The sequence below is a fragment of the Pseudorasbora parva genome, chromosome 1 (assembly GCF_024679245.1).
Source record: "Pseudorasbora parva isolate DD20220531a chromosome 1, ASM2467924v1, whole genome shotgun sequence".
Taxonomy (NCBI): Eukaryota; Metazoa; Chordata; class Actinopteri; order Cypriniformes; family Gobionidae; genus Pseudorasbora; species Pseudorasbora parva.
The window spans coordinates 31,009,288-31,031,815 of NC_090172.1; the positions used below are offsets into that span (position 1 = coordinate 31,009,288).

At 38.6% G+C, this 22,528-nt stretch overlaps 1 protein-coding gene across 1 annotated transcript in view; it reads left to right on the forward strand.

Annotated features, from left to right (window-relative positions):
* The window catches only part of nae1 (nedd8 activating enzyme E1 subunit 1), a 230,906-nt gene that overhangs the window by 48,083 nt on the left and 160,295 nt on the right, over positions 1–22,528 (forward strand). The gene's annotated exons all lie outside the window — the stretch shown is intronic.

Here is a 22,528-nt window from a genome sequence, read left to right on the forward strand (position 1 = left end):
GGTTCATTTCATTAGTCAAATGCACGTCACCCCGTCAAATAACTCTTAACTCTCTGCTGCTGTCTTCACTGAACCCTGCTCCACTCTCTTCCGCTCTACCTAAACGCATCTCCTGATGAATGGCAGAGGCATTGTTCCTTGCTAAAACACTGCATTCTGTTGTCTTAATGGAACCCTGCGAGGCATCACGTAACAAACCAGACTCTCACTGACATAGACATTCATTGTGTTTATCGCCTCCAAGTAACTGACTTTCACTCACTTTGAATTTAACATACACAATGAGAAGTCATCTTCCTATCAATGGAATAAATAACAGTTTATACAAACATAAATGGACCCGACGGGTAAAAACGAGCATCAATCAGGTATCCACCACAACATTAGCATTTTTCTTTTTTAAAACAAAATGAGCCAGGTGGCTTTTGTTCGGCTTGGTGAAGGCCTCTTCTCCCCATCAAATTAATGAGTGTTTGAGATAGCCATTTATATGTGTTACATAACCAGGCTGAGTGCTTTACCCACCATCGTAAATCATTCCTCATTCAAGTAAACTAACACAGCTCCCTATTATTTCCTGTCCTTCTTCCTCCTAAAATCCACCTCTCGAGGTAACATCTGGGACAGACTGCAAAATCTCGCCACGGATTTGATGCAAATGCGCACATGCAAATAACTTGTGTAAGACATAACAGATTATAATTGCTTTGTCATTGATTCATTCATTTGCATTTTCCCCTGGCCGTCAATGAGATGGTTAAAATGATAATGTCGGAGGGTTAAGGTGCATTTGGTTGCTCTTTTATAGCTCAGGTGACCTTAACCTCGTCTCAGATGTTTAACCAAATAATTCTTTAGGAAAAATAAAATGAGACAATTACTGACACACATGTGTAGAGCTGTAAAATGAGTGTGGATAGACCATTTCAACACGATCACATGGTAATGCGTATCAATAGTAAGAGTGCGCAATCTCGTGGAATGTATACGCCAAAATGGGTTTTGGCGTGCACATGCTACGCAGTTTTGCGTATGATACACACTGTATGGTGTGTATATGGTATGCTCTTTGGTAGGTTGGGGGTGGTGGGGTGGGCTGAAATAATGATCAGAAATATGTAGGGTGAATTCAGGGTGATTGGGACACTTTTTTCCATTGGGATGACTTGGAAAAAGTGTCCAAATCACCCTGAATTCACTCTACATTAATGTTAAAGATGTGCACTGAAGAAAAAGAAAAAAAAAGTTTGTTTTATTTACAACTTAAAAAACTAAAATTACAGTGTACAGACGAATATGAGAACAATTTGTGACATATCTCCCCTGATCTAGATGAGACACACGTGAGTTAAGAGTTACACATTACAAGAGTTAAGATGAAAATCTGAAAAGCAGGACACTCCTTTTGCTCTCTATAGCCCCTTTCACACTGCACGTCGGACCCGCAATATTCCCGGAACATTGCCGGGTCACCTTCTGTGTGAAAGCAACCACGTCCCGGGATTGATTACAGAATTCGACCCGGGTCGGGGACCTAGTAATATTGCGGTATTCGACCCGGGATGAGCGCTGTGTGAACAAAAGCCGTAACATATGCCGCAACATGTACGTAGTTATCGTGCAACTCCTAGAGCTTGTTTTTTCAATAATACAACCCTGCAGTGCCAGAAGAGCTAGTCGGTGTTTTAAACGCAGAGAGTGTTCGTATACAAAAGAAACTAAAATTAAACAAGCAGAAATGTGTGCAAACTGGACACAAGTCGAGACCACGGAGCTCCTTACTATCCGCGCTGAAGCTGAGATCGATCGCCATTACACGTCACATCAGGATGTCACGTGTCAAGTCGATCCGGGACCGTTAAGCGTTGTGTGTGAAAGTGCACATATTACGGCATTTCGCTGGCTTATTATAGTGCCATTACTGTCTATGACAAACAACATGAAAGAGGTCTCAGTAATCATTTTTCTAAAATGCAGAAAGCCTCTAAGTAAAATGTCGCTTTATGACAAACTTTGTGTCCTTCAAAAAAACAAAACAAAAAACACGTATGCATTAGCTGTAAACAGCCAAATGCTGTTATCCCTGCATTTTGAGCAAAGTATGGAACATTAACAAAGATGCTTTTCTTTACATATGTTTTGTATCCATCACTAAAGCATATTGAATCCAGAGAATCACAAAATCATATTGCATCCATGGTTAAAAGGGTTAGAAGAGGTTAAACCTGCTTAAGTGCTTAACTGTGGTGACTTTGCTTTTATAAGGTGAAATAAAACGTGCGCTGGATACAGTGCACACAATATTTAAGTAATATGCCAAAATAAATAAAATTGCATTCTTAAGATGCCTGCCCTACTTGGCAAATCACAGAGTAATGGCTTTATTGAACCTTTTGCATGCAACGATCAGCTGCTGCAGTAATATGCAGTGGATTCTTGCTATAAGCTTTATGTGTGGTTGCAAATGGTGAGATGATAATCTTGGCAATGGACTAGCTGAGGCAGAAATCTGTGTTACTACGCAAGAAATGCAAATCCTTATAAAGACTTCAGAGCGAGGTTTGCTGTAGTACGGTGCGTTCATTTTTCTAAGCCATTGCTGCCGATTAATCAGCTGTCACCCCTGTCTAAGGATACAAAGAAAAGTGCCTCGACTGGTACAGGACTTTGGGAGCATGACTGAGTTGCATTTGTTTGTTTTTTTATGGGTGACAGTCAACACACACTGAAGTGATGCATTATATGCCATAAACGGTTGCCCTCAGACCCTCACTTACACTGAGGATGATAAATCTCTGATGCAATCTGTCCTGTTCTAATAAAGCACAACACAGAGCTAACCAAACAACAGCAATAGGTGTCACCAATGAAGTAAATAGGCATAATGCCAAACATGGTCTCAGAGCACTGTCAATTGGAGTGGCAGTGGCAGACCCCTCAACAAATTAAAGCAAGCCCACCGACCTGACCAAAACCACAGACATTCAAGACTAAAACCTTTCTGAGGGAGGAGGGAGGTACATAGAAAGATAATGCAGTTTCATAACTGATGTTTTATAAGAAATTACTAAACCCACGTTATCGCAATGATTACATATAGCACTAGAGTCTCAACCCAAATTGTGATCTCAAGGCATGTCTTCTCAATGAAACTCCAATGTCTAATTATATTAAATCAATTACACTATTAACTCAATTATACCACCACCTCATCGGATTAGTGATTTGGTATTCAGGTAGCCAGCAATAGTATTTTAGCCTTTAGATAAATATGATTGTTATTTTTATTTCTTATGCATGATGTTTTGTTTTCTTATGCATCTGATGTGGTTATTTAAGGAATATTTTCATTCATTTTTATGTAAAGCACTTTTTTTGTGTGTATGAAATGAGGCTTACCTTGCCTCATATGTAGGTGTTATATTCTCCTTTTACATAACGGTTTAAATGAGTCATTTTGATATCATTTTTCTATAGAAGTTAGTATATGATGAGATGAGAGTGTAACCACAAAAATAAGGCAATATGATAATGTATTACATTTGGTTTGTAGATGTAAAGATATTGTAAGCTATGTAAAGATATTGAGGGAGTTCATATACTTCCTTCATAAACCATAAAATAAGTTTGTGTGAGGAACTGGTCCAGGAAAAAAAAATCCCACGGAAAATCATTTTCTTAGCTTTACCCTTTCAAATACTGACTCAACCGTGAACTTTAGGTACATCCTATTGTACTTATGCACTTGTGTCATTTTTCTTTTTTGTAGTGCGGGTGTATTCACAGTTAAAACTTCCCTTCAAATACTCAGATGATGGAAAAATGAATTGTGGAATGTAGGACACATCATGCACTCATGTCACAGCTTTGGAGAGAGAGAGAGGGTTCTCAGACCCCAATGCTGGATGCCAAGAAACCATATACAATCTATACACAGTTGAGTACATGTGGCATCGTATAATTGCATAATTTACAGTATATCATTTGAGACATGACTTTTGTTTCCATTCATTCAGCTTTCTGCACCATTTAAAGAGAAAAATGAGGAGCTAAAGCATAAATATAGGGGGTGGAACCAGGATTAATTCACAGAGCAGAGCTGAATTCAGTCACAAAATTGTTAACTTTGCACTCCTAGTAGCTATACATCACAGAGCTACATCAACATCACAGCTGTAATGCACAAACTTTGTAGGAAGATGATGGGTGATTGCAGTTTGCCATCATATAATACCAAGAAAATGTGTGTTACTGAATGAACCAACTCTGTGTGTGCGTGCGTGCGACATGTGCGTGCATGTGTGTGTGTGTGTCCTAAAAATGCAAAATGTAATTTTGAAGCATTTTTAGTCTAAGGTCTCTTAGATGAGTTACATTATGCAGTGGTACAAAATGACATGACTGCGTCAAAAGTTCTGGGAAACCAATTTCCACTCACTGTTACACACATCGCTGGCATCAGGCAGAGGAGATGACAAATCCGGCTTCTCAGGCAAGAATAAAGAGCGTAACGCTTATGTAAAGCTTTAGATATTGTTATTATGAATATTTGTTTTCACTCTTTATGGTCTGTCTTGCTTGTAATTTAGATTTACATTTCATTCCTTCCTGAAATGTAAACTTTTGCAGTATTAGAAAAAACATTCAAAATGTGCATGTTAAAAGCAAGCGGCAACCCCAGTTTCTGTTGAAGCCAATACGGAAGTAACTTAGGTGTTCGGGTCTGTTGGACCCGTTTTCCTTTTTTATCGAAAGAAAAATGATACGATTAATTATTTTTTCAAACTGAGACTCATTGGCCTTGGCTCATTTTCTGTGAGGAATATTTATCAGAACATATTTTCAATGACCACACACTGTACAACTGAAATTCAAAAAACACCATTTAGCGTGAGAGAGATTGTGTGTAAAAATGAGAGAGTAGCTACAAGAGTGAGTTTTGTTTCTACCCCTGCCGTTCCCACACGGGGTTGCGATTCTTAAATGTGATCTAAAAAAGGTAAAGAGGAAATATTAACCATATATGTTTATTTATATTACTTGTAATTGGGATGAAGTAAACATCTGTTGAGTATTTTAACATAACATTTTTGATTTTGTTGAATTAAAAACCCAAAAATGCAGCGGGTCCACCAGACCCACGAACACTGACTGAGTAACAAAAATATGAACACCACACAAGGGTTAAACTTCAATTCCTCGACTGGAAAATAGGGACAGGCTCCAGAAGGGAGTAGAATCTCATTGAGCCCCATGTTATAGTGCCCAACTTTACAGCAGAAAAAAAACATGTTTACAGCCTGGGTCAAATTGTGTTTGGCCTATACGGCTAATTGTGCCCTTAATGACAACTGTAAGGGGGATGATTTTTATATATACATTGGATATGACGTTTTTCATTTTATTAAGCTTTAAAATTCAGCATAATTAAAGGCCGTGGTTACTTTGAGTGACAGGTGGATAGCCTTAGTTATAGGATAGTTATCTGCTGTCTGTTAGTCATCGCGTCAACTCAGCTCCGCCCACGCGTGACGCAAGATGACGCAAGATGATGCGTGCTCTGCAGTATCCTATGGGTGACGTCACGGACACTACGTCCATATTTTTTTACAGTCTAAGGTCAACAGCCAAACTGAATTGGAAAGATAAACACTAAATAAACACTTGGAAATGTGTACTAAAATAACTAAGAGATTTCCAAGCCTGATCTCATTAAAATTCATACACATAAATAATATAAATAAATGAGAGTGTGCAATTTTCACAGACACGCCAGGCTCCCACGTCACCGATTCACTGCAGACAGATAATAGGCTTGTTTGAGATGAGCAAAATCTGCGCAGAACCGATCACCGGTGATCAGCGCGAGATGCATGCTGGTTAGAAAAGTGTCCGAGGGCGGCCCGCCTTGCTCTGATGTCATGCTGACGTATGTCAAAAATCTCTCGCGATGGCGAGGCGGACGTGTCGGATTCTGCAGTCGAGCGCAGTTGCTCTCCACCGACTGCGCTGAACAAAAGCACGATGGGAAACGACTTGCTGACGACACAGCTTAATGCTCATTGGTTTAAACAACCCTGATGTATAGTTCTTTTTTTTTAAATATTTAAAGGGATCCCCTGGTGTTGAGACTTGTATGGCTTAATATAACATAAATTGTCTCTTACTGAATTATGTGGTAGAAAACCCATGAAAGATCTACGTTATTTAAAAAATCGATTTTATATTTGGACCATGGGCGGCGCCATTTTGTTTGCGTTCTAGGTTGATGACGTAGATTGGTTGAACTCCTCAATCAGCTGGCGTTACCCGTAGCTATTTTTACCACAACGCAACTCGAAAATTGTTTCAGAGTTAAACAAAACCAATTAATTGCTTTGTAATTGTACTTAAAACACACTCAAACATACATGTGCACACAAACTCACCTACACAAGTCACAAACAGATCGGCGGGCGCGCACACACAACAGACAGACTGCTCTGTCTCAATCGCATGCATCATCACCAAAACATCCTGCCTCTCTTCCTCACGTTACTTTATCCCATCGTCCTACCTAGATATTTCCCTCTGCTGGTCACATTAGGCATTACAGTTAATCTACTATCAACAGTCTATCTAGGATATCAACACAGGGAATAGATTGAGGGTATGTGCGCACGCAGTGCGTGCGTGCGTGTGTGTGTGTGTGTGTGTGTGTGTTCGCGCCGATCTGTTGGGATGTGTGTGTGTTCGCGCCGATCTGTTGGGGTGTGTGTGTGTGTGTGTGTGTGTGTGTGTGTGTTCGCGCCGATCTGTTGGGGTGTGTGTGAGTCTGTGTGAGAGAGAGAGTTTGTGTGCACATGTATGTTTGAGTGCGTGAAGTCGGACAGCTGTTTGTAAATCGGCTTTACACTGGTTATTGCGGTGGAACGTGAGACTGAATGACTGCACTTGAACATGTCCACTATGGTGTCGGACAACACTACAAATGGCCGTCCCTTCAAATAATGCCCTATTTAAGGGTATAGGGTCGATTTCAGATTCAGCCCCTGTCGTGGAGACTGAGCAGCCCAACATCTCGATTGAAACAGAGCCTGTCGTGTGCGCGCCCGCCGATCTGTTTGTGACATGTGTAGGTGAGTTTGTGTGCACATGTATGTTTGAGTGTGTTTTAAGTACAATTACAAAGGAATTCATTGGTTTTGTTTAACTCTGAAACAATTTTCGAGTTGCGTTGTGGTAAAAATAGCTACGGGTAACGCCAGCTGATTGAGGAGTTCAACCAATCTACGTCATCAACCTAGAACGCAAACAAAATGGCGCCGCCCATGGTCCAAATATAAAATCGATTTTTAAAATAACGTAGATCTTTCATGGGTTTTCTACTACATAATTCAGTAAGAGACATAATTTATGTTATATTAAGCCATACAAGTCTCAACACCAGGGGATCCCTTTAATTTTAAAACACTGATATCATGTCATCTCGGAGATTGTTGTTGTTCTCTCGGAGATTGTGATCTCTCTGTTGGTTATGTGATTGTTGTCATATTAATAAAAACATATAAAAACATGTATGTAATTGTAAAGTATGTAAAGTAAAAATGCTTGATAAACAGGTCTTTCAAATGGAAATAAATAACAAAAACTTTGGATGTCTTGTTCATTATATTAATTTTCATATAAAGGCACTAGAGCTTAAATTACATCCAGTTTATCAGCAACAGAGCGCAAGAGTGTGAATCCCGCGATATCCGCAACTGATCTCGCAGGTGTCTAAACCACTACGAGAAGAGAGAACTGTCCGGCTTGCCTGCACTTTTTTCACTCCTCCCCTCACTGCAGCCGCCTAGTCTCGCCTTTTTTTCAGGCGAGGCAAGGCGCATCTCAAACAAGTCTATTATTGGCATCATCACCCCAATCACCAGCAGCACAAAAGACACACACGCACTCAGTCACTGTCCGGTCTCGTTTGTGAAAGGTACTTACCCTTCTGCTTACTTCAAGGACTCCTTCGATGATACTTACCTGTCTCCTGACCCAGCTAACAGGGAACGTTCTCAGAACGTTGGCTAACGTTCTCTGAAAATTCTCTCAAAGTTATCGAAAAACATTTTGCAGTAAAGTTATTAGAACGTTGTGCCAACGTCATTTGCTATTGAGTAACGTTCTTAAAACGTTAGCTAGAAAACGTTATTGTTACATAGTTAGTGGAATGTTTTCAAAACGTTACTACATTAAAAAAGTATTAGTCATTACAAATTAGTCATACATCTTTTTTCCTTAAACTTCAGATACATAATTTGTATATCCAGAGACAACTTAATGACACTTAAATGCTATTTTCGTGTATATATTTATCTTTTTACAATCATAAGAAAAGTCTAGTAAACTAATTATGTATTAAATGTAATATAAATATAAATGTCAATTATAAAAGTGTTTTTAGCTTTTTTTTAAGAAAGAATAAGATGTCAATAAACAAAAGCAAGTACATTAATGGAAAAAACAGGAATATTTTATTTGATCATACTCCACACCCTTATAAGAACGTTATTTAGCGTTCTTAGAACCTAATGAGAACGCTAATACAACGTTCCACAAACTGGACATTTCAACGTTCCTGGAACATTCAAAAACGTTTTTAGATCTTAATGGGAACGTTAGGAAAACGTTATAACCTAAAACTGTTAGCTGGGAAGAAAGCATCTTAGTCTTCAGCATCTTCTTGTGTCCAGTATGTATGTGTTCCATGTCTCCACCGCCACCAGCCAGTTCTCTATTATCGTCACCTGCAAATATACACACACTGTCAACCCGGAAAACCTTAACGGCAACCCTTCACTTTAGCCAAGTCACTCACCTGCACTTCAGTTCACTCTGCTGGTTCTCACTAATAAAATGTTTCACTAACCCCCTGTCTCCATATTCTGTACCATAACACCAATGTCATTGAATGTATTTTGGTGTGCAAATGGTATGCAGTTTTTCGCGTGATATGCACTTTCATATAACTTGTCAATGTAGGCCTTTCTGAGCCATTAGATTTTAAGAAGATCTTACGGGTGTCGAACGACATGAGGGTAAGTAATTAATGACAGAATTTTCATTTTTGGGTGAACAGCAGTGATTTTTTTTTAATGTCATAACATTTTAACATGTTACAATGTAACCCACACATGGGGCATGTTGTCACATTACACTTCCATTCTTTCGGGGGAAAAATCAAGAAAAAGCTACAAAACCACATAATTGTACTAGACATGTGCCATTAATGTGGGAAAAAATAAATACTCTAAACCCAAGTGGATTGACACAAACTGAGATAGTCAAAAAGTGATGTCCCCCACTCTCCCCTTACATTTGCATGCCAAAACTCATTTTGGTGTATACATTGCAAACTCAACTATTGATAGACTTTCTCATGTGATCGTGTTGGACTTTAATAAGACCATGACATTACAGAATGAATACTACACAAATTTAATAATGATCACTATCCCCATTTTTGTTTCGTTGGCAATTTTGGCTAGCAATAGCAAGCTAGCTTTAAAAGCACAAGAGCCCGCTCTCCCTCCAGAGTGCTCTCCAAAGCCACGGCTCTTTTAAAACATGAACACACACAGCAGAGTCTACAGAGTGTCACGAGAGAAGGCGTTAAATATAATAATGCACAGATAATCATGAGTTAATGTATTACTAATGGTGAACTAACCCATTCATTAATGATTACTACATCAGCAACTAATGAAGATTATAAAGGATTAATAGATGAAGTAATCATTAAAGTGTTATTAGTTAAATGTGTCAATGTATTAATTCCTTAACCACTTCAGCTCTGCACCCCCCCCCCCCACCCCCTTGGACCAAAATTGCATCATCATAATCTTTTTAAAAAATCTATAACTCACGCACCACAAAACTAGACACTTTAGTGTTACCGAAATTTGTTTGTTTTCTCGAGGTGGCATAACGAGAAAAATTCCATACTTCACGAGAAACGCATGTACCGAACATTTCCGTTTCTACGCATGAACACCTCCGAATTTACATTTCTGACCAATCATACAATAGTTCTCGGACACCCACAAGAAAAAAGTTCTGTTCAGACAATGTGTCGAGAAAATGCTGCGAGAACAAAATAACGTCATTCTAGCCAGAACTTTTTTCTCTGTTCTTGCAGCGTATGTAACAGCCTTTACTTAATTACAGTAATTATGGCATGGCATGAACGCAGCAAGGCTTGTTGTTTTGGTAGGAACTGTAAAAGTTGGCTGATGTTTGTTTGTGGCGCCCGGTGACTGTCTGTCTTCAACTCTAGAAAAACATGCTTATAACATGGGATATCTGAGCGAGCAGGGTGCGTGGTGGAGGTATTCAGGAGGTATTCATATATATATATATATATATATATATATATATATATATATATATATATATATATATATATATATATATATATATATATATATATATATATATACAGTACAGTACAGTACAGTTTTTATTTGTATTTATTTATATTTTTTTAGACCACTTCTATTATTGTTTGTTATCAGGATGTAAAGAGAGTTAAGTATAACAACAACAAAAAAATGCATATCCCTGCTTTTAATTTTGCTCATCAGTCCTTGTCCACGAAATATTATATTTCCTTCTGTCTATAGCATTGGATTGACCTTGCCAGTCAGACAGTGACTGGAAAAGACAATGTCTCATAAGAAAAAGCAACACACTCAAGCTTTAATGCCTTTGTTGCCACATCCTGTTTTTGAATGCAAGCAGACGCACTAACAGGACTCTACGCCCTCAGGCTAATTTTTTCACTGCTTTAAAAATGCACGGCAACATGCAAACCCTGCATTTATCATGCTGGAGAGTCTTGATTAAAAGCCATATGCTTCACAAGTCCACATTAAGTGGTTATCAGCAAACGAAAGCAACGGGCTTTCTGACCTGACTCATTATTCCTGGGTGTATGTAATCAACAAGGATAAATTTCTAGCGCAGCTGGGAAAGGTGATCGGATAAAAAACGCTTTGGTTCCTTTCCCTGACACGGGTATCACTCTCTGACTGCTGTTTGGAATGCACAGAGGAGAAACCATCTCTCTAAAGCTTATTTATAGTCCAGCACTTTAGCAAGCACATTGATCTTTTTTTAACGCATTTCCACTGTGGCCGGCACTGCCTGTGTTCTTTGAATTTTAAGCTGTGGATGAATGTGAGATGTCTGGTGGTGCTCACATCATCTTTCCTCGAGGAAAGAGAAGGAGCTAAACCAGAACGCAGCTTGGCCAAAGGAATAATAAATTCAGGACTATTGTTCACTAGATGTTTATTCAATCTATCTCTGTTCAGCAAGTGCAGTCAGCTAACAAAATTACATTTAAAAAATGTTTTAAAAACGTTCCCATATTAAGTAATGAAAAACATATTTCTAAATGTTCCCTGAATCTTTAAAACATCCAGATTTTTAAAATGTGTCTTGGTTATACGAACGTTAAGGACACTTTACTGAATTATAGAAACGTTATTTGAATGTTCTCTGAATGTTTTGAAACAAGAAGTACCATTTAAAAAAAAAAAATGTTAGACAAATGTCCAACTAAAACTATTCAGAAAAAAAAGTTCAATGAATGATGAATACCTAAATAATGTTTTATGCTAATTTTGAGAACATTATTTAAGACCAGATAACTTTGAATTAATATTACTGGAAAAAAAAAATGTTTGTTTCATAACTTTAGCTGAAGATCTGGAAACATTCCCTGTTAGCTGGGATAGTTAGAACAAGAATACAGTATCCATATCAATAGACACTTTAGTCTAAATTGACTTTGCTGAAAGCCTGCATCCAGTGGAGAAAATAGAATGATGTTTGATAGCTTGATTAAATGTTAAAAAATGAGAGTGGAAGTGTCAACGCAGAGCCTCAGTCTAATCCAGTTATCCTTAAATCCTGTGAGAGATTCTGGGTAAGACTCAAAACAATTACCCCTGCCAACAGCCTGTGTCAACTCTGATATTGTTATTGTCTGAGCGACCCAATCTGGGAAAAGCTCACCTACACACAGATATATTCCCTGACAAGGCATGCAGACAAATGTAAACTCATTAATGAACCCACTTGCCAGCTGTACGCTGAGGCACAACAAACTTCAAAGTAATGCCTGCCAAAACAAGATGCAATTTAAAAGAAAAAAATCCATTTAGATTCAGGCAATGAACGTTTGTTCAGATTTTTTTTTCTTTTTTGTTTTTCTTGCTTGCTTATTTGCTTTTGTTTAAAGCAGCACTAAACACTTAAAAACTGATGTTTCAGACAAAAACAGGTGGAGCTATGGGAACTAAACTGTTTTAAGCGAAGATACAGTCTGCAGGATAGATCTGTTACAGTGGCGGGGCTTGGTGGGGCTACGTCAAAAATTAGCTTAGCATTTCCTGCTGATTTTTGTCTGTTTTTTAAATCTCAGTGTCACTTTCACAGTGTCACCCAGTGTCACTTTTGACACACCCCCCCCCCCCCAGCCAACAAATAAAAAATAAAAATAATAGGAATTGTCATAATAGGGGGAGGCGTCCGGCTGTCACAATGGTGTAGGCTAAAAATCCATAAAAGATGTCCTGCAAGCATTTTACAATCAATGTCATGCACATTGGCAAAACCTTGTTTTAGTGGACTGTGTTTAAAAAATTACAGCCTGCGACTAAATTCTTCTCGCAGATACTGTATTTTGCTCATGCTATTTTCCCAAAAAAAAAATAAAAACAATCAACCAACAGCTCTCATCATGCCACCAGTGGGGGCGTTTCACACGAACCTTAGGGTATGGCGTGATTCCTTCTGGCCATACAACAATGACATTACCAAGTAAATATATTATAATCTGAACAAAATGTGGGGGAAAAAATCCACAATATAAAATAATGCAATTGGAATGCACAATTACAATACTAAAAAACAATACAAAATCAATGCAGTATCTGAAACTGCAATACTCTAAGCATATACCGTGTCAAAATGTCTTTTCCATGTGTTTTGTAGCCTACTAACCAGCTGCAATGGCATTTTGCGACGATTCTATTTTACAAACAGTTTCTATTCTGCTGTGTTTCGGCTGAAACAACATACAAAGCAGGACAATGAAACTCTCAGGTGCAGATTATGTGCTTTATTTGATGTAAAAATAATTTATTGTGAGTTTTAAAATCATTTATATGACCTTTATAGACACGGCCTACTGAAAGCAACAATAGGCTAATTGACCTCAGATATTGAAATTAAATTAAAGGGAAAAACAATGTTCAAACTGTCAATTCAAGGTGAATAAACAAGTGTATTGTGTAAGAATTATTAATTTGATGATGTACTTATCCATTTCATTCTGATTGCAATTGATTTTGTCTGGTCAAGTCTGGACAGACAGCTTGCCACTGGAAATGGCATCGCATCCGGTTAGGACACGGCGTTAGACTGTTTAAATTAGCTTTTCAAAGCTGAAATTTCTGCCAAAGGCCAAATCAAACAACAAGACTAACGAGCAGCATCATGAGCTGTTTATTTCCCCGGTTTTGTTTGAATGCCAGGGTATGGCAACTGCCGCTGCCCCTGTCTGCCACAGACCTTGTGCAGTCCATCATAGTGACACACTCAGAAAAGTGAAGTGAGACAGTGTGGAAAAAAATATGGACCACAGCACAGACCCAGTGTACAAAGGCTGGCATTCCTACTCAGCTGCGGTCTGACAAGAGAGAGAGACACAGCACCCGGACCACCTGCAGGATTTTGTGATTGATGCGCATACAGGAGATTGTCCAGCTTCCAACACCGCTGATGAAATACATCAGCACTTTTTCTATCCAGTTATTGACCATCTGTGAAATCCTGCTTTTCTCCAGACTCATGTGATGTTTTGAAAGGGATATCTGCTTTATATTCAGAACAATATTTGAAGCTTTATTATCACTTCACTATTTTTTTCTTATTGATTTATAATGCCAATAACTTAGTGGCAACCCCCCCCCCCCCCAAAAAAAAAAAAAAACAAACAAAACAAAACTAAAAACTAAAACAGTAAAACACATTAATGATTTGAAGACCTTGATAACAGTGCAAGTGGAAATCTAATAGAAAAGAAAGCAAGTGAACCTGCACAATGCTTACACATAAATAATTGATGTCAAATTATAGGGAAATTATTACAACAGCAAACTGCTTTCTCAAGTTACAACAGCTGCTGAAAAGATTTTAGTAACACTGGCTGTTTGTTTTCTTTTCTGGCAGTTTTTACACATATTTCACTCCATAGTCCTATGAACAAACACAGATAAATAAATAATGTAAAATATGAAGATGGAAGTACTAGAGAATATGTCTCATGTTACGACTGTAACCATTGTTCCCTGAGAACGGATCTAGATGCTTCGTCATAGTAGCGATGCAAAACCTCTTCGCATTACTGTGCCTTATAACGTATGTTAAAGGGGTCATATAATGGTACATGCACTTTTACAAGTTGATTGAATGGACATTTTTGTTGGCAGTGCCTGTACACAACCATCCTATAATGATAAAAATCCATCCAGTCTTTTTTATTTTATTTTATTTCCTTATAATGGTTTCCACTGTCTCAAATTTGTCTCAATCGGTCAGACGCCCTTTTCTTGACTGTTGATTGACAGCAGCGTTTCAACACAGACCCGCCCTGAGCGAGCTGTCATCCCAGTCCTCCATTGTTGATACGCTGGAGCAGAATGGCGTCTTAATTGATTGTGGTGTTCTGTTTCTTGGGTGTAATAACGAACACAGCAGTCATTTTGATGTTCCTAAATCTGAATTTTGTTTTCGAAGGGAATATTACCCCCAAACAAAGTCAATGCTTTTATGTTTGTGCAAACCGTGAAGCATTACTTACCAGACTGCTTTATAAATGAGGGTCAGTATAAAGCAGTTTTGGCTAAGAAGCTGCTCCTGAAAAAAGATCAGTACCAACTATTCGTATTCCTGCTGCACCTCCAGAAGAAGTGAGTGTAGTTTGAAACGCTTGGACGCTTCACGATGAATGACCCTTTTATATCAGCCCAATGGAATGGTGGAACATCACAGGTGGGGTGATGTCATGACCGGGAAGCTAAAAAAGAGCGCTCGCACCAAAAAATGTTGGCTTCTGATAGGCTGAAGCAAGTTGCCTAAATCACAGGCATAAAGGAAGCATGCCAGGGCAATGCAGTCTCGTTCACAATGGTTACAGTCGTAACCTAAAGTGTTCCCTTACAAGGGAACTTGCGCTGCGTGGCGCCGCACGCCCCTCTCCTTCATTATAGCGATGCTGTGGGAATAATAATACCAACTCGACCATCCTGACAAGTGCCTTTCTTGTGTGAAACCCCTCCAATTTTCCAGTAAGACCTTCCAACATCCCAGGCCGGTCTCCTTGTGCAGACTGCAGGCCTCAGCCTCAAAGCACAATGGAGGACTCATCCCAAGGTATGTGGTAAGCCACTATGGCCGCTACATTAGACCTTTAAGGTAGAGGTAGATAAACCTGCAGAGGATGCAACTCACACTTTTTACTGTGCTCTATATGAAAAGCTAGTTGACGGCTGGGGCTGCTCCCACCCAGCACACCCCTGAGACCTGAGCTTGGCAAGGGAGGTAGCACTGCAATGCTGCCGCTTGCCTTTTTGTCTCCTGAAACCTCCCAATGATAGTATTAACAGAGTTGCCAGAGAGGCCAGAAGGCAATAGCGAAGCATCCAGCAAAAAATATATTGTATCTTTTTCTTTGAGCTCAGACAAATTAAGCCAGAAATGCCTCTTTAAGCACAAGGGCTGCAGTAGAATGGCTATATAGCTGCTGTTGTCTTCTTGGTGGCCTGGAGAGACAAATCTGTGGTCCAGCGCAACTCTTTAACTGCATTTGGGTCCAACCCCTCTCCTTCACCAGGTCTCGAAGCAGGTCGGCCTGGTACGCCTGCAAAAGCAACAAAGTATGTATATACACACCTGCCTGACCTGCTGCTATTTAAGCTTTACCCACCAAGGCCAAAGTTGTTCTGCATGACCTGGTGGGTAATGTCGGGGCCTTGTGGGAATATACATTGTTAAGAGACAAATTGCTCACAAGCATCTGTTCCATTTCTGTCTGCCCCATACCCAAGCTCTTTCAGTCCTCTTATATTTGAGTAATTCATGACTTGGGGACTGTAAACCCAGGCTGTAAAAGATTTATTCTTCAATCTTAAAACCTCAATGTGTAGATCAAGAAAAAAAATGGTAGGCCCCAACATGGAAGTTGTGGTTTTACTGGCATGAAGTGTTCATCCAGTTTACTTTTGGAACGAATATCCTGCCTCTCGGCCGGCCAGTCGATGTTTAACTTGCCACGGAACGAGTTATAACCTCTACTATCTCCTCAGGCAGGAAAGTGAGGTGGAGAATCCTCAACTTCTCCTGCATTAATTCTGTGCACATCCAGCACCACCCCCTCATACCATGGGGACGAAACCTAAGGGCCTGCTTCCACACCCAGAAAGAGAGCATTAAATCCAGTGGGTGAGGGCCGATCAATTTGTGATCCCCACGATCTAACTCACCTCTGTGCCTTGGCAATGGGACCTCAGCTGCAAGCTTGAGTGCTCTCCTTGAAGTACAGAGTGTACACAACAAGACCTCGAGAGCTGACTGTGCATGCTCTGCTCACAATACGTTTATCCTCACCCAATATGTAGCGAGGGCAGGGAGGAGGGCACATGATTTAAACTGCTATTGTTTGTTCGCCATACTCCTGTCTAATAATATATAGATGCTTTGGACATATATTAATAAATAGACAAGGAAAATTCAACACAGGGAGCTTGCTGAAGGCACAGACGTTGACATTGTTTGGTTCAGTGTGACAGACCTCCACCAAAAGAATGGATCTTGTGGGATGAAATAATAAGCTAATAACGGGAAGAAAAGTGACTTGCCACAGCCCAAAATGTACATATTTGCTTAATCAAAAGACCATATTATGGTACAGTATGCTATATTGTGTCTAACTATCAAAAACAAAATGTGTTTTTGGGGTTCTGAAAACTGAATGTAAGATGTTGAGTGGAACTGATTACTTCAGTTGTATATTATACTTAAATGTATTCAATAAGGATTTTATTTATCCTATTTTCTTTATTATATCATATTGTATTTGTAGTGTTTTTGTGTTTCAGTCTGAAACAGACCAAGGTACATAAACAGACCTCAGGATGTTGATAGAATCTCATAGCTTGAGAGATTTCTCAAGAAAGATTTCTCTTGAGAGGTTTTTCATTTTCAGGGAGGCAAAACATTTCCACCCATGCAAGAGAAAATAAAGCTGTTCAGAGTTGGTTCTTATAATTTGAGTATGCGTACATCTCTGTCTGAAGCACAAGTGCTATGAAAATATCTATGACATCTGCAAGAAATGTTTAAGTATAAGGTAAGGTAGTGTAACGGATGCAGGCCAGTAAGAGCTGAACACCTCCCTCCCCTGGCCTTAAGAGGCGTGCTAACAACTGACGCTGGCTACTCCTTTATCACACTTATTAGCACACCCGCCTCCCAAGCTGGAGACCCCGGCTCAAATTCCACTCGAAGCGGGTCAAGTAGGATGTAACCAAGGGTCAAGTGGTTACATTTGGTACCGTGACCCAGATGGGAGTGAGGTTTAGGGGGGTGAGTGTAACGGATGTAGGCCAGTAAGAGCTGTGCGTGTAAACCTTACTTACCTGCACTGTTAAACCTTACCAGGTTTTTATGAGTAAAATACTGGCAACATTGTTGCCAGCTAGTTACTGTAAAGAATCTGTTATAGTGACTAACCAGCAACAGTGTTGCCAGTATAGTACTGTGTCTATACCAATACAGTGCTTAACCGGCAACAGAATAGTACTGTGTCTATACTAATACAGTGAATAACTGGCAACAGTGTTGGCAGTTTTATACTGTAAATCAGGCATTACAGTTGAAAACTGGCAGCAGTGGTTTCCGTTCATTACTGTACAGCAAACTGCATATACATTTAAATAATTTATAATGCAGTAGTCATTGTGGTACTTTTAAACTTATGAAGCATGCTTTCGTTACTTCATTAAAAAAAAAAATAATAATAATAATTTAACACCCATGATTGTGTGTGGGTCCATGTACATGCTGTGTCAAATCAAAAGTATTAAGAACAGTCATGAGCTCTTTTGTTGTACTGGATTAAATATTGTCTATGTGAATGTTAAAATCCCCAGCAATAGCAAAACAGTCAAACTCTGAGGAAATTGTTGATAACAAACATAATATGAAAACACACACATATTTTCAAGATGTGTCAAATCCCCCCCTAAAAAATGTAAACTTGGATACAACACCCAAATCTAAATCTCATCCACTAATAACCCTCAGGTTATTTATGTTAAAGGTGTCATGAACTGGCTTTTTAATTTTTTTATACTGTTGTCTGAGGTCAACTAATGATGTTTGTGTGGTGTTTACATTCAAAAACATCATAACTAATAGGCTATTTTCTACACTGGTTTTGAGGCTCTCTCCAAAACGCTGGGTTTTGGTGGGTGTGACGCACTGGAGACTTGGAAGTAAACGCCCATGGTTAGGATTGGATAATATTTGCATACTTAATGAGCTTCAGCTCCCCTGTCAGTTCACATGACGGAGGGGAGAGAGTGATGAAGCACAGGACCGTTTGCTGAGCCTGGTGTCTATAAAAGATTTTCTTTGACTAACAAGGAAGTTTTCAGCTCTGAAACTTAGAGAATATTCTTTTATCACCATGACCTTTTATATATCAAAAGCTCAAGGAAAAGATGATTCCTCAATGTATCGCCCCTTTAACATAAATTAAATGACCTTCTTATATCCATACAAGTAAAACATTAACAAAAATGCTGTCAGTTAGTTGCATGTTTTCCACTCAAATTCAGTGAGCCACTACAAAAATCTATTTACATGTTGATTTGTGTTTTGAATCTTTCTTCAGAGATGACAGTTTTACGGATGGTTCCAGCTTTGGAAGCACACTTTGTCCCCTCAGGATTAATCCTTACTAAAAACCTGTTGAGTGAATCAGACAACAACTATTTATAGAAATGGAGTATCAAATCAAAGAGTTCAGAAATTAAAAAACATACTACAAAATAATATATAAATCAAAATAAAATGCACAACTGTGGCAAACTCATGTTACATTATTGCACTTTCAAAGAGTTCTAATGTGGCACTGGCTGACTCTTGGTATTCAATGTTAAACACATAGAAGACGCTGAAAAACACAGAGTGCCAGAGAGAAATCTAACTGCTCAAATCAATGCAATGTGTGTCACTTAGCACTCAATGTTGATCATCCACTTAGATGAATTAAGAAGGCTCTTGAAATATGAACTCACCATAAAATATGCCAAAACACATTCATTATTTATTTATACCATATTTTTCATACTTACCAAGCATGATCAGCCTTGGTGTGACTAGATGTAGATCATTTTCCACTGACATTCAGGCTGAAGTTTTATTCAAAAATTTTGGTGTTGGTGTTGTTTTGTATAAAAAAGTTAGTTGGCGAAAAGGCAAATTGGAAAGTTTGCATCTTCACATTGTGGCAAAGCCTGACTAACTAGAAAAATGAAAGCAACGATAAAACAAGTTGTTCATCAGCAAAAGTGCAATTGCTGATAGATGCAGTTACTCTGTTCTACACAAAAGGATACTAAGTGAGGAGAGGCTAAAAAACTTCCATGCATATCTTCCATAAACAATCTAACTTTATGTATTTTAAAAACACATATATTTGAATCATCAACTTACTTGTAGTTGTGCGATTCATTTTCAGTCTGAAAACATACAAATCTACTATTGGAGTTTTTCCACACAGCTCATAGCAGTAACAAACAAACTCCAAATGGGTGACACCTGCTCTTTCAGGCTCAAACATTCAGCCCTTGCTCAAAGTATGTATTTAGCAAAGCAGGGGTTTCACAAACATTACTACTGTAGCAAAGCTGAGAAGTTTTTTTTTCTATCACATGGGTATCATTATTAGGTGATTATGTTGACCACCATTATCAGCGTCAGCAGTCACGCCACCAGCTTCAGGGGAACTGCAGGGCACAGCAGATAGAAAAAGAGTTTGTGCTAGTATGGCATATTCTTGTCTAAAAAAACAGAATCAAATAAATTCCATTCCCACTATAACTTTCCAAAGCTTCCAAAGGTCCTCCTTTTTGTCAGCGAAGGACATGCACATCTAACAACAGGGATCTTTTTATCCAGGCTGTACTGCCAGCTTCTCTTTTTAGCTCTGCCCATTTCAGCACTTTGTTTGTCCAAGATTGCTACATTCATAACACATGTTCCATCTCATGAGATATGACAGCTGCACATCTGTTTCCACCTCCTTCACTTTCAAGGAACGGATTAGTCAACAGTCTCAGAACGCCACCAGCTGCACTTTGAAAAACATGGACTGAAAGCGAACCGCTTCCTTACTTGGACTCATGATCAAATTAGTTATCACTCTACTTATGGTATTGTCAAATTGTCAGCAGATGTTTGAGAACAGCTGGAGTGGAGACTGTTGATCAGTCCATGAGCATGTGAGCCATGTGTTTATGGCTTAAACTGGTTGATCTGCATATTAACTGAGCTCAGTTCTGTGTTTGATAGGATGGGTCACTGAAGAGTTGACTGGAACCATGCTACTAAAAGCATCACACCATCAACGATTAGTATATTACTCGGGAGAAAATATAAAGCACATTTTTCCATTTTTCCCCAGAAGTGGCTTGTGCTGAACCTAATCATTATATAATAACATCATAAAAGCTTCACGCAGGCAATATGACTTTATGAGCATAGTTGTCAAGCTGTCAGAGGAATTTGGTCTTGTTTTAGAGTTTTAAAAGAGAATATATTGCACGAGCCATTGAAGGGGCAATTTGATCTTCCTGTGGCAGGTTAATGCTGATTTGATGCTTTAGAATTTAGTACCGACCCATCCATCCTCCCCTGTTCACTTTTTTTCTCCATCCCGTCTGGTTTCTCAGCAACTGTCTCTGGTCGCAAATCGTCAAGGGAGCTGTACTCCACCCACCTAAGCATTTAATGAGATATTATATTAAGAGGGTATTAATTTGTTTCCATTTTCATATGCTTATTAAAATCCCAGGCAGGCTGCAGGCGCTTAAAAATGTCCATTTTAATTTAATTTAGGCAGCATACATGTTTTCTGTCTCCATAAAACAGAATTAAGGCTTAGTCTTTAAATGATGAACTGTCATGCAGGATTTGTGTGTCTGTGGGTCTGATATTGCTAACACTGTGGCGACCAAATGACCCACCTGAAATCACTTACATTGTGGAAGCTATTCAACAGTGCACAGGAGGAAAACAGCTTAAAAGGGTTGTGCCGAACCTTTTTCAGACTCATTCAAACCTCATTCAGATTCATTAGAGGGATATTTTTTTAATATATGTGAAATTGCAATGCTATGGTGAGTCTGTGTATGACTTAATTTTATGGAAAAAAAAATGTGCAGGGTGTGATTGCAAGTTTAAATTGCAATGACTTTGGGTCTCCACTAGGACCCCAGAGTGATTCAAATAATTTTTAATGCATTATATGTAATTTAGACTATGGTCTACTATTTATGTTTTTGATGTTTTTGTCAGCTTACCAGCAAACATAGGGGAGCACGGGGCACAACCTAACACAAAACTTTCCACACATGCCGAGATGACAAACTTTGAGTATTTACTAGTTGCCATATCAACATTATTCAAAGAAAACTGCGCCAAAATAAAAACTTTTATTTAAATATAGCAAAAGTACATTTCTCAAGTTTATTTTTCATCTCTGTTTTTTGTGTTTATTAACCACTTCATTGCTGCAGCATATTTTGAATAATTATGACGTATGCAAATTTGGACCAAATGTGGTCGAATACAAATGCTGAAGTGGTTACAAATAAGACAAATCTGATATTATTGTAATCTTATATCTGTTATTTAACAGTTGAGATGGTTCTTTTGAGAAACCATGAGGAATGGGTGAACAATGACTAAGAGTTAATGTTCAGAAATGATTCATTATTATTTCAGTCTCAAAAATGTTTATATTTTTAATGATTATAAAATGCCATTATCTTAAAGTTAATAATTGTACTTTATTGACAAAATATTTTAGTTTGTCTTGGATATTATTTTGATTATATCATATAACATTTTAAGCTGTCATATGGTGGTTACAATGTTTCCCCTTGTAACATGTGAGGGGCATCTATGGGGCATGTTGTCACATTTCACTTCAATTCTTTCGGGGTAAATCAAGAAAAAAAAGTATACACTGTATTAATGAAACAAAACCATATAATTGCACTAGAAATGTATGTAATTAATGTGAGGGGAATAAAATATTCCAAGGATTTGTGGATTTACATAAACTCAGAACATCAAAAAGTGTTAAGTTGTGCCCCGCTCTCCCCCCTTTATTCATAACAGTCTTCAATTTGTTAAATGT